Here is a 12,145-nt window from a genome sequence, read left to right as displayed (position 1 = left end):
TGAACCAAGAGGCTGTAGTGACTCACGCCTGTAATTCCAGCACTGTGGTAGGCCAAAGCGGGCAGATTGCTTGAGCCCAGGAGTTTGAGACCAGCCTGGGCAACACAGTGAGATTCCATCTCTACAAAATATTTAAAAATTATCTGGATGTGGTGGTCCACACCTGTAATCCCAGCTACTCAGGAAACTGAGGTGGGAGGATTGCTTGAACCCAGGAGGTTGAGGTTGCAGTGAGCTGTAATCATGCCACTGCACTCCAGCCTGGGTGACAGAGTGAGGACCTGTCTTAAAAACAAAAATGAAAGCAGCTATGTCTAAGCAGGAAGGTGGCAGTTTGCCATGAACCCCTCAGCTCCATCTCCACCAAAGCTAGCAGAGATTGGCATGCGCTGTGTGTAAAGGGTCTGATTTACCATCACTCAGCCTCCTCTTCCCACAGGGGGAACCTCGTGACTCCTGTTCAGTGAGCACCTCTCCCCAGTGGCGCGGCACAGCCTCCCCTGAGACAGGAGGAATCCAGGCCTAGGGGAGAGGAGAAAGCTCTGCCCGGCTGGGACCTGGTGGATTCTGAGGCTGTCCCAGGGACTGACAGGTAGAAGGGCTGCATCGGAATGACCAGAGCTCCGAAAGGAATCAGCACAGACGGTCTAGGGCCTGGACATCTGTATCTGCCAACCAGCTCCCCAGTGATGCAACCGATGGTCAGGTATGGGACACTGGGAAGGGGTGCAAGCCCTGGGGAGCCATATGGGTCACTCACACATGCTATTTTGTTATTTCGCGCCAAGAGATGAGCAAAGCTTACTTGATCTATTCATACATATCCGCAGGTATACCTGATGACATACCCAGAGACTGAGACAAGCTTTGGTCCTGGTACTAATTTTTTAGGTTTCTAAATGTGGGACTGTGCACCACTCAGGGGTAGAGGGGTAGGAGGTGCACCCTCCTAATGAGTAAAGAACAAAACATCACCATCATCAGCCCCCTAACGTGGACATTTTATAGCTTTCTCCTTTAAAAATGTACTGAAGCTCGGCACAGTGGCTCACACCTGCAATCCTAACACTTTGAGAGACCAAGTGAGGAGAATCACTTAAGGCCAGGAGTTCAAGACTGGCCTGGCCAACATAGTGAGACCCCATCTCTACAAAAAAAGAAATTAAAAATTAGCCAGGCACAGTGGTGTGCACCTGTAGTCCCAGCTATTCTGGAGGCTGAGGTGGGAGGACCGCTTGAGCCCAGGAGATCAAGGCTGCAGTGAGACGTGCACTGCTCTCTAGCCTGGGCAACAGAGGAAGACCTTGCCACATATAAAATAAAATAATAAAAATGTATTTAAAACATTTTTCATCTTTTGATAGAACATTTTCTTTAAATGGTGTTATGCACCTCTTTGCCTTTTTGAACTGAATACAACCCCTATAATTTGGTTAACCTTTTAAAAATAATTTGGGGTCGTTGTGTTAATGCCCTGGCAGTGACCTATTCCTGGCCCAGCAAAGAGTTGGGGGGATAGTGAGATAAACCTTACAGAAAGAAAAGTTGGAACTCAAGGTAACCTATGCATCAATTCCAAAATGGTCGATTCTGAGAATCAGTGAACAACTCATTCATCAAATCAGCGCAAGTCTGATTCAGAGAACCTGACAATTCTTTAGTTACCATGTCTCTTGGAGTCATCAGTTCTAAACTGTTGATCCAGTAAATTCAGAATGTTGCATAATTGTTTTCCTATAAATCAAAGTGAACCAGCTGCTGGACGCTGAGATTACTCAGGTTTCAAATAAACTCGTGGGTTGCAAGCAAGTGATTGCTACGTCTTCTGTACGGATTTACAAGCAATGGTCACATGTGATTGTCTTAAGAAACTCTATCTAGAGACAGCTATACTGTCCTCTTGAACATCTAGTTGAAGTTCTAAAGACTCAGTTTACAGACTTCCCTTCTACACAGACCTTTTCACATTTTATGCTTTTCAAAGTGTTTTCAAATCCATGACCCAATTTGCACCTCACAACATCTCATCTTACAGAGTGGAAAACCGAGAGAGAGAAAAGTGTCTCACCTAAGGTTGCCTCCAAGTTAGTAGTGAAGCCAGAACTTGAACCAGGCTCTCAGATCCTGGCATTTGGGGCAGTCCCGCCAGCCTGAGCTGGTTCCCGGCGGCCATGGCACAGAACTTCTCATGGGATGGGAACTGTGGCTCCTCTGTGCGCCCCAGGGTTTTCCTACTGCTGGATACCATTGAGCAGGTCTCAATGAGGACAGTGTCCCAAGGGCCCTTCACGATGCCCTGGCAGTGACCTATTCCTGCGACTCCTGAATTGTCACATTAACCCTATGAGGGAGGTCCTGAGAACACCCCATCCTAGGCATGAAGAGGCTCAGGCACAGAGAGGTTAAGGAGCTTGCCCCAGAGCCATTGCTGGTAAGCTGTATAGAAAGCGTTGAACCCTGGATTCTCTGTCCAAGGCAATGTGTGTTGAACCAGCGTGGTTCCCCATGCTCAAAAAGCTGCCCAGGCAAGGCTTCCGTTCAAAGTTCAGCCAGCCTGGCTGCAGTCTCAGAAGGGGAGCGTTACCAGTTGGTGACACCGTGGGCTGCCCCGGTCCCCCAAGTCACAGTGACAGCCACAGATGAGGTGACTGAGGAGAGGCCACTTGCCCGTGGCTTGTCAGATCATTTCATAGAGCTCTAAGAAGCCGCCCTGGGTGAGGACAAGCCCAGTGAGGAAAGAAGGAAATGTCAGTGAATATTACCGCTGCTGCTAATGGAACCACTCATGACCACCACGACAATGGCAACAGCAGCTGCCCTGAGCTCCCTGGTCCCTGAGCTGCCCAGTACTCTCTTCCTGTCATTCCTTCCTTACAACACTTTGTGAAGACAGCACTAGAATCCCCATTTTATGGGTAAAGAAACTGAGGTTCGGAGAGTTTCAGTGACTTGTACCTAAGATCTCATAGCTGGGAGTCAAGAGACCCCAGAGCTGACAACCCTGGTGTGTGGGACCCTGAGCCCATGCTCTTGACTACTACACTAGAGTATTTCTCCTGCCACTTTCCCATGGCACACTTTCCCCAGACAGTCAAGATGGACAGACTGTTGTGCCTCATGTTTTCTTTTTTTTTTTCTGTCGTGTAACCTGAGCTTTTTCACTTTGGTCACTTTGGTGTTGATGGGGAATTGCAGGTCAGTGTCAGGGAGAAAGACTTTTCCTCTACTCTTTTTTCTTTCATTTTTTTTTTCTTTTTTGTGATGGGGTCTCACTCGGTTGCCCAGGCTGGAGTGTGGTGGCACAATCACCGCTCACTGCAGCCTTGACCTTCCTGGTTCAAGCAATCCTCCTGCCTCAGCCTCCTGAGTAGCAGGAACTACAGGCGTGGACCACCACAACTGGACTTTATTCTCTTATTTTCCTGCACTGGGGCCCTGTGAATGAAACTAACAAAAGACATATTAGCAGAAGAAAAGGCACTCAATTTCTATTAATATTTAGACACATGAGAGTTCATATAAAATAAGTAAAACTCAAAGAAGTGGTTAGGCTCAGGGCTTCCATATCCTTTTAACAAAGGAAAGTGGGTTTGGGCCGGGCGCGGTGGCTCAAGCCTGTAATCCCAGCACTTTGGGAGGCCGAGACGGGCGGATCACGAGGTCAGGAGATCGAGACCATCCTGGCTAACACGGTGAAACCCCGTCTCTACTAAAAAATACAAAAAACTAGCCGGGCGCGGTGGCGGGCGTCTGTAGTCCCAACTACTCGGGAGGCTGAGGCAGGAGAATGGCGTGAACCCGGGAGGCGGAGCTTGCAGTGAGCTGAGATCCGGCCACTGCACTCCAGCCTGGGCGGCAGAGCGAGACTCCGTCTCAAAAAAAAAAAAAAAAAAAAAAAAAAAGAAAGTGGGTTTGGGCTTCAAGGGACAATAAATTATGGGGAAGTCACTAGGAAAGATATGGGGAACTAATGTGAGATAAGGGCTACTACAGTGAGGTCAGTTTATGCGAATTCATCTTCAAGGATAAGAATCATACTTCTGTCCTTGATGCAACGAATGCGGAGGGCACATTTCTCGAAGGGAAATTATATTTATTTTTATGGTCACCCTCTGTTTACGACAAGCGATACTTGTTTCCCCTATGCAGAGGGATATGAATTTCCTTCTTAAATAAATACATTTAGGCCAGGCGCTATAGCTCATGCCTGTAATCCCAGCACTTTGGGAAGCTGAGGCAGACAGATCACCTGAGGTCAGAAGTTCAAGACCAGCCTGGCCAACATGGCGAAACCTTGTCTTTATTAAAAATACAAAAATTATCTGAGCATGGTGATGGATGCCTATAATCCCAGCTACTTGGGAGGCTGAGGCAGGAGAATCATTTGGACTTGGGAGGCAGAGGTTGCAGTGAGCCAAGATGGTGCCACTGCACTCCAGGCTGGGCTACAGAGCAAGACTCTGTCTCAAAAAATAAAAATAAAAATAAAAATAAATAAATAAATAAATTTAGATTAAGAAAAAAAAAAACCCAAAAGCAAATATTCAACCAGACTTCAGGAAGGTGACCTGTGGCAAGCTGATCTCTGAGCATAGTCCTCTCCTATCTTCTACTTGACAGATGAAGCATCGGAGGCTTGGGTGCAGGTGAGGAATGTGGTCTCCAGTTTGGCAGCCCAGGGAGCTGTGTCTACACAGGATGGACAAACCTTGATGTGAACAGCTGCTCCGTCACTGGGTTGGCAATGGAGACAGATCTCTGTCTGCTCCAGGTGCTGTGAGTAGGGGAAGTGGGGGTAGTGGGGGTGAGAGAGTAGTGGGGGCCTACACACCTTTCAGCATGTAATCCCTGGCCAGGTACATCCGGATCTTGGGAAGCATTTGTTAAAAACTGTCAACCCAGGCCGGGTACAGTGGCTCACGCCTGTAATCCCAGCACTTTGGGAGGCCAAAGTGGGCAGATCACGAGGTCAGAAGATCGAGACAATCCTGGCTAACACAGTGAAACCCTGTTTCTACTAAAAATACAAAAATTAGCCGGGCATGGTGGCAGGCGCCTGTAGTCCCAGCTACTCAGGAGGCTGAGGCAGGAGAATGGTAGGTGAACCCAGGAGGCGGAGCTTGCAGTGAGCCGAGATCACGCCATTGCACTCCAGCCTGGGTGACAGAGGGAGACTCTGTCTCTAAAAAAAAAAAAATAATAATAAAAAAATAAAAATAAAAAAAATTGGCGACCAAAACAGTCAAACTCTGCAAAATATTTGAAGGATTTATTCTGAGCCAAACATGAATGACTGGTGGCCCATGACAGAGCCCTCAGGAGATCCTGAGAACATGTGCCCAAGGTGGTGGGAGTATGGCTTGGTTTTATACATTTTAGGGAGACATAAGACATCAGTCAATATGTGTAAGATGTGTATTGGTTCGGTCTGGAAAGGCGGGACAACTGGAAGTGGAGGTGTCAGAGGCATTAGAACAAGACCAACTCCATCTTGAACAAGGGCTGGGTAAAATGAGGCTGAGACCTACTGGCCTGCATTCCTAGACAGCTAAGGCATTCTAAGTCACAGGATGACATAGGAGATAGGCACAAGATACGGGATATAAAGACCTTGCTAATAAAACAGTTTGCAGTAAAGAAGCCAGCTAAAACCCACCAAATGCAAGGTGGCTACAAAAGTGGCCTCTGGTTGTCCCCCAGTGCTACACTCCCACCAGCACCATGACAGTTTACAAATGCCATGGCAACATCAGGAAGTTACCCTAGATGGTCTCAAAAGGAGAGGCATACATAATCCACTGCTTGTTTAGCATATCATAAAGAAGTAACCATAAAAGTGGCAACCAGCAGTCCTTGGGGCTGCTCTGTCGATGGAGTAGCCATTCTTTTATTCCTTTACTTTTTAAATAAACTTACTTTCACTTTACTCTATGGACTCACCCTGAATTCCTTCTTGCATGAGATCCAAGAACCCTCTTTTAGGGTCTGGATCTGGACCCCTTTCTTATAACAGAGGCTTCCAAGTCATAGGCAGATTCAAAGATTTTCTGATGAGCAATTGGTTGAAAAAGTTATTATCAATAAAAAGGAACATCTGGGTGATGACAAGCGGTTGTAGAGACCAAGGTTTTATCATGTAGATGAAGCCTCCAGATAGCAGGCATTGAAGTTAATAGATTGTAAATGTTTCTTATCAGGCTTAATAGAGTCTGTCTTACGAGCAATTCCAAAAGGGAGGAGGGTTTAATGAGGCATGTCTGGCTTCTCCTTCCCATCATGGCCTGAAAATAGTTTTTCAGGTTAACTTTGGGAAGCCCCTGGCTGAGAGGACGAGGTCCACAGGATGGTCTCCATCTCCTGACCTCGTGATCCGCCTGCCTCGGCCTCCCAAAGTGCTGGGATTACAGGCATGAGCCACTGCACCCGGCCCCCTGTGTCTTTTTAGTAAGTCCCCCAGCACCACTCAGCAGACTTCCCTGCAGGACAGGCTCCCCTAACCCAGAGGTTACCCAAGACAGTGGGATGAGACTGCTTGGTTTAGATTCCTTAGGATTTATTTACCCCCAAGAGGGAACAGGATCAGTGTCCCTGAGGGGTTGGGTAGCTGATGAAATTTGTGTTGGGTGAGCAAGCCTGGAGCAAGGGACTGCAACCCGTTCTCACTTTGGCCAGGAGCTGAGCTGTGCCTGGGGTGCTCCCATTTCTGACCACCTTATCACCAGGGCAGGCTTGATATGTAGTAGGTGATCAATACGGATTTGTGGAACAAATAAATGAATTATGAATGAATGAATGAATGAATGAATGAATGAACCTCAGACTGGTAAAGACATGGGATTTATTTAGATTAGGAGGCTAGATGCACAGGTGGGACCTCAGGCAGCAGGACTTGGAACATCCCACGCTGCAAGTTCTTGTCCTGGACCAGCGTTCAATGATTGAAACTGGGCGAGAGGCAGCAAGGAAGGAGCGATTCCCAGGGGAGCCTCGGTTCTCCTCCTACCCCTCTCAGTGCTCCTGGATGGCAGAGGCAGCTACTGTGCTTCCTGTTCCCTCTGAGGTTAGACTCTGCCCAGTGTGGGAGGTGGAGTGGACACTGAACACCTGTGGTGCCCATTCACCCCTCCTCTTACCTACCTTGAGGCGCTGGTACTGTTACTGCATTTGACAGCTGTAGAAACTGAAACTCCAAGGGTGAGTCACTGGCTGATAAGTGGCAGGGTTGGGATTCGAACCCAGGTATCTCTGGCTCCAGGGCCACGTCCCACTCTACCTCCTAGCCACACCCAGGGACTACCAGGTGGGGGTGACGTGTGTCAAAGGCAGAAACCTACCCATTGGTGGGTACAAGCCTCAGGCCACCTGGGATGCAGGGTTCCACCTCCAGGGGGCCCAGCGCAGGAAAAAGTGACAGGGACGACTTCTCCAAGGCCCTGCCTGTCCTTCCAGCTGAATCCTGCTTCCAAATGCCCATGTTCCTTCCCCACATCCTCGCCTTGCTGTGATGTGCAGGAGGGGCTGGGCTCCTGCCACCCCCTGGCCACCCTATCTCAGTGTCCTCTTGAGGAGGACTGGGGGGCATTCACACTTGGGGTTCCTGACTGAGGTCAGCCAGAGGGTCATCCTGACCTCAGGGCACCAGGGCAGCTGAATAGCCCATGTCTCCCACTGGGTGACCTGGCTTGTTCTCTAGAGCTCAGAGTCCCCTGTGTATGTGTATGTGTGTGTGTGTGTGTGTGTGTGTGTGTGTGTGTGTGTATTTTTTTAATTTAAAATAAAGAAGAGATTTTTAAAGCAGTTTGTAAAAGCTCAAAGCAAGGTCAGAGAAGGCAGGCTGAGGATTCCTTTCTGGTCCCTTTCAGTTTTTGGTTCCTGGCCAAACCCTGTCCACCTTGGGGCCTCTGCTGGGGGAAGCTTCCTCTGGATCCTCCTCTGGCAAGATGGGCTCCTTCTTCACCCAGAGCTCAGCTGAACTGCTTCTCCCTCCGAAAAAATGTCCCTGCCCTCCCGACCGAAAGCAACCACTGCCCACCCTTGGTTACTCCCAGTCTCCCTGCCCTGTTTTAATTCTCTGCTGTACACTTTCTGATGGTTTTCTTAATCAGCATTCAGCAATTCACTTCTCTCACCCAACAGTCGGCGAGAATATGACTGCGTTGGACACAGGAAAGACCACAACATTCCCAGCATCAAGAACAATGCTGGGGGCATAGGACGTTTCTGTTGAATGAATGAATGAATGAATGAATGAATGAATGGGGATTGATAGGGAGGCTCCTCCTATTTCTTTCAGCTGGGCTGCTTCCCAGCTGTGTGACCTTGGGCTTGTGGTTTTGTTACAAGAAAGGGGTCCGGATCTAGACCCAAGAGAGGGTTCTGGGATCTCACGCAAGAAGGAATTCAGGGTGACTCCATAGAGGAAAGTGAAATCAAGTTTATTAAAAAAATAAAGGAATAAAAGAATGGCTACTCCATAGGCAGAGCAGCCCGAGGGCTGCTGGTTGCCCATTTTTATGGTTATTTTTGATGATATGTTAAACAAGGGGTGGCTTATTCATGCCTCCCCTTTTTAGACCATATAGGGTAACTTCCTGATGTTGCCATGGCGTTTGTAAACTGTCAGGGTGCTCATGGGAGTGTAGCAGTGAGGACGGCCAGAGGTCACTCTCGTGGCCACTTTAGTTTTGGTGGGTTTGGCCGGCTTTTTTACTGCAACCTGTTTTATCAGCAAGGTCTTCGTGACTTGTATGTTGTGCTGACCTCCTGTCTCATTCTGTGACTTAGAACACCTTAAGCATCTGGGAATGCAGCCCAGTAGGTTTCAGCCTTATTTTCCCCAGCTTCTGTTCAAGATGGAGTTGCTCTGGTTCACACACCTCTCACAGTTTTACTTCTCAGGCCTTAGAATTTTCTTTTCAATTTACAAACTACAGGTTCCTTGGCTCCATCCTAGACCTACAGAATCATAATGTTTAGGTGTGGGGCCCAGAGAACCTGCATTTTAAACTTGCTCCCCTGGGTGATTTTTGTCCGCCACAAAGTTTCAGACCTGCTGCTTTTGAAGCCATCCTCGAAAATTCTGGACAGAAATATGGTGATAACGAAGCATTAATCAGGCTGCATGTTGGCTCACTTCCATGTTGCTAAAAGTCACAAAGCACTAGATACTGACCCACTTTCATCTCGTGTTACTATAGATAAGATTCCTGACACTACAATTGATTTGTATTTCCATTGTTCCTATAGATAGGATTTCTGATGTTAGAATCACAAGATCGACTTGTTTAAGGATTGCTTAGGGTGCTTTTCAAAGCCCAAATTCCAGCCACCAGCTTGAAGCCTCTCACAGAGGAACGAGATCGGCATGAGAATGCGTGTTCTTCCTCTCCGGGTCCTGTGACATCACCCTGCACTCTTCCACCATTCAGTGATCTCCACACTTCATCCCACTCCAAAACCCTTAAAAACCCCAGCCCCAAACTCCTCAGGGAGATGGATTTAAGGTTCTCTCCCGTCTCCTTGTTTGGTGACCCTAAGTTTAAACCTCCTTCTCTGCTGCAACCTGGTGTCTCAGCATATTAACTTGCTGTGTGCACCAGGCAACAGACTTATTACAGTTCTAGCATAGGGAGCACACTACCTGGGGTGGTGAGGGTTGCACCAGGACCCTGGGCTTAACACGGCTTTTGCTAACTTTTGCCCAGCCTCCACCACTTCTTTTTGGGGTCGGGGGTGGGTGGGGGGGCACCAACTTTTGCTCTGTCACTCAGGCTGGAGTGCAGTGGTGCAATCTTGGCTCACTGCAACCTCTGCCTCCCTGGTTCAAGCAATTCTCCTGTCTCAGCCTCCCAAGTAGCTGGGATTACAGGCAGGTGCTACCACGTCCAGCTAATTTTTATATTTTCAGTAGAGATGGGGTTTCACCATGTTGGTCAGGCTGGTCTTGAACTCCTGACCTCAAGTGATCCGCCTGCCTTGGCCTCCCAAAGTGGCCTCCACCACTTCTCCATGAGTGAGTTACTGCAGGCGAGAAGTTTAACTCATCAGAACCTGTGTCCTCATCTGTACTGTGCGGCCAATCATACCCACCTTGCTGGGTCATGCAGAATGAAGTGTAAGTGTAAGTGAGAAAATGTATATAAGGTTCTTAGCACAGGGGAACCCAGAAGTTGGCATTTTCCCGTTCCCTCTCAGGAAACCGGAAGCCACTATGGCTGAATTTCCCTCCCTTCCTTCTGCTCTGCAGTTCCTGGGCTGGTGTTTGGGGCAGGGAGGGATGCTTACCGCAGGGCCAGGGCCGACTGCTGCATCATCTCGGGGCTTGAATCGTTGAGGAAGGAACAGGGACAGCCTCAGCTTCCTCTCAGCCCAGCCCAGCCCTGGCTCCTGGAAGGGGCTCCAGCAGAGGCAGCTCACCAGCAGACTGCACTTTGACCCCACTTCAATGGCCTCCTGAAATTAAGGGGAGTGTTCCTGGCAGAGGGTGAAGGGCTAATTTCTGATCATCCTGAGAGAAGGGCTGGGAGGTAATAGAACGTCCCTCCCTTTCCTACCTGCCCACGCACCCCTTCTACCCTGTCCCAACCTTCTCCCTGGTAGGAGGTTCTCAGTAGGAAAGAGATGAGGGTTTGGTCAAAAATTCCCCTTCAAGGGTAGGCGTTATGGGTTAATTTTACTAATTGCAAATTGAGAATCAGAGAAGTAAAACTGTGAGAGGTGTGTGAACCAGAGCAACTCCATCTTGAACAGAAGCTGGGGAAAATAAGGCTGAAACCTACTGGGCTGCATTCCCAGATGCTTAAGGCGTTCTAAGTCACAGAATGAGACAGGAGGTCAGCACAACATACAAGTCACAAAGACCTTGCTGATAAAACAGGTTGCAGTAAAAAAGCCGGCCAAACCCACCAAAACTAAAGTGGCCACGAGAGTGACCTCTGGCCGTCCTCACTGCTACACTCCCATGAGCACCCTGACAGTTTACAAACGCCATGGTAACATCAGGAAGTTACCCTATATGGTCTAAAAAGGGGAGGCATGAATAAGCCACCCCTTGTTTAACATATCATCAAAAATAACCATAAAAATGGGCAACCAGCAGCCCTCGGGCTGCTCTGCCTATGGAGTAGCCATTCTTTTATTCCTTTATTTTTTTAATAAACTTGATTTCACTTTCCTCTATGGAGTCACCCTGAATTCCTTCTTGCGTGAGATCCCAGAACCCTCTCTTGGGTCTAGATCCGGACCCCTTTCTTGTAACAAAACCACAAGCCCAAGGTCACACAGCTGGGAAGCAGCCCAGCTGAAAGAAATAGGAGGAGCCTCCCTATCAATCCCCATTCATTCATTCATTCATTCATTCATTCATTCATTCAACAGAAACGTCCTATGCCCCCAGCATTGTTCTTGATGCTGGGAATGTTGTGGTCCTTCCTGTGTCCAACGCAGTCATATTCTCGCCGACTGTTGGGTGAGAGAAGTGAATTGCTGAAGGCTGATTAAGAAAACCATCAGAAAGTGTACAGCAGAGAATTAAAACAGGGCAGGGAGACTGGGAGTAACCAAGGGTGGGCGGTGGTTGCTTTCGGTCGGGAGGGCAGGGACATTTTTTTGGAGGGAGAAGCGGTTCAGCTGAGCTCTGGGTGAAGAAGGAGCCCATCTTGCCAGAGAAGGATCCAGAGGAGGCTTCCCCCAGCAGAGGCCCCAAGGTGGACAGGGTTTGGCCAGGAACCAAAAACTGAAAGGGACCAGAGAGGAATCCTCAGCCTGCCTTCTCTGACCTTGCTTTGAGCTTTTACAAACTGCTTTAAAAATCTCTTCTTTATTTTAAATTAAAAAAAAATATATATATATATACACACAGGGGACTCTGAGCTCTAGAGAACAAGCCAGGTCACCCCGTGGGAGACATGGGCTATTCGGCTGCCCTGGTGCCCTGAGGTCAGGATGACCCTCTGGCTGACCTCAGTCAGGAACCCCAAGTGTGAATGCCCCCCAGTCCTCCTCAAGGGGACACTGAGATAGGGTGGGGAGGGGGTGGCAAGAGCCCAGCCCCTCCTGCACATCACAGCAAGGCGAGGATGTGGGGAAGGAACATGGACATTTGGAAGCAAGATTCAGCTGGAAAGATAGGCGGGGCCTTGGAGAA

At 48.6% G+C, this 12,145-nt stretch overlaps 1 protein-coding gene across 2 annotated transcripts in view; it reads left to right on the top strand.

Moving 5' to 3' along the window:
• Positions 1 to 468: 468 nt before the first annotated feature.
• Positions 469 to 12,145, top strand: part of LOC105483096 (phospholipase A2 group IIF) — a 53,472-nt gene continuing 41,795 nt past the window's right edge. Inside the window, exons 1-2 of one of the 2 annotated variants that reach the window (XM_071099280.1) lie at positions 469 to 706; positions 4,621 to 4,771. The gene's annotated coding sequence lies outside the window, so the exon portion shown is untranslated. Of the gene's footprint in view, positions 707 to 4,551; positions 4,772 to 12,145 lie in introns of those variants that run through there. The other variant, XM_071099291.1, reaches the window with a different exon arrangement.

This window comes from Macaca nemestrina, chromosome 1, assembly GCF_043159975.1.
Source record: "Macaca nemestrina isolate mMacNem1 chromosome 1, mMacNem.hap1, whole genome shotgun sequence".
NCBI lineage: Eukaryota > Metazoa > Chordata > Mammalia > Primates > Cercopithecidae > Macaca > Macaca nemestrina.
The sequence above is the reverse complement of the archived record's forward strand: the minus strand, read 5'-3'. Positions and strand labels throughout refer to the sequence as shown.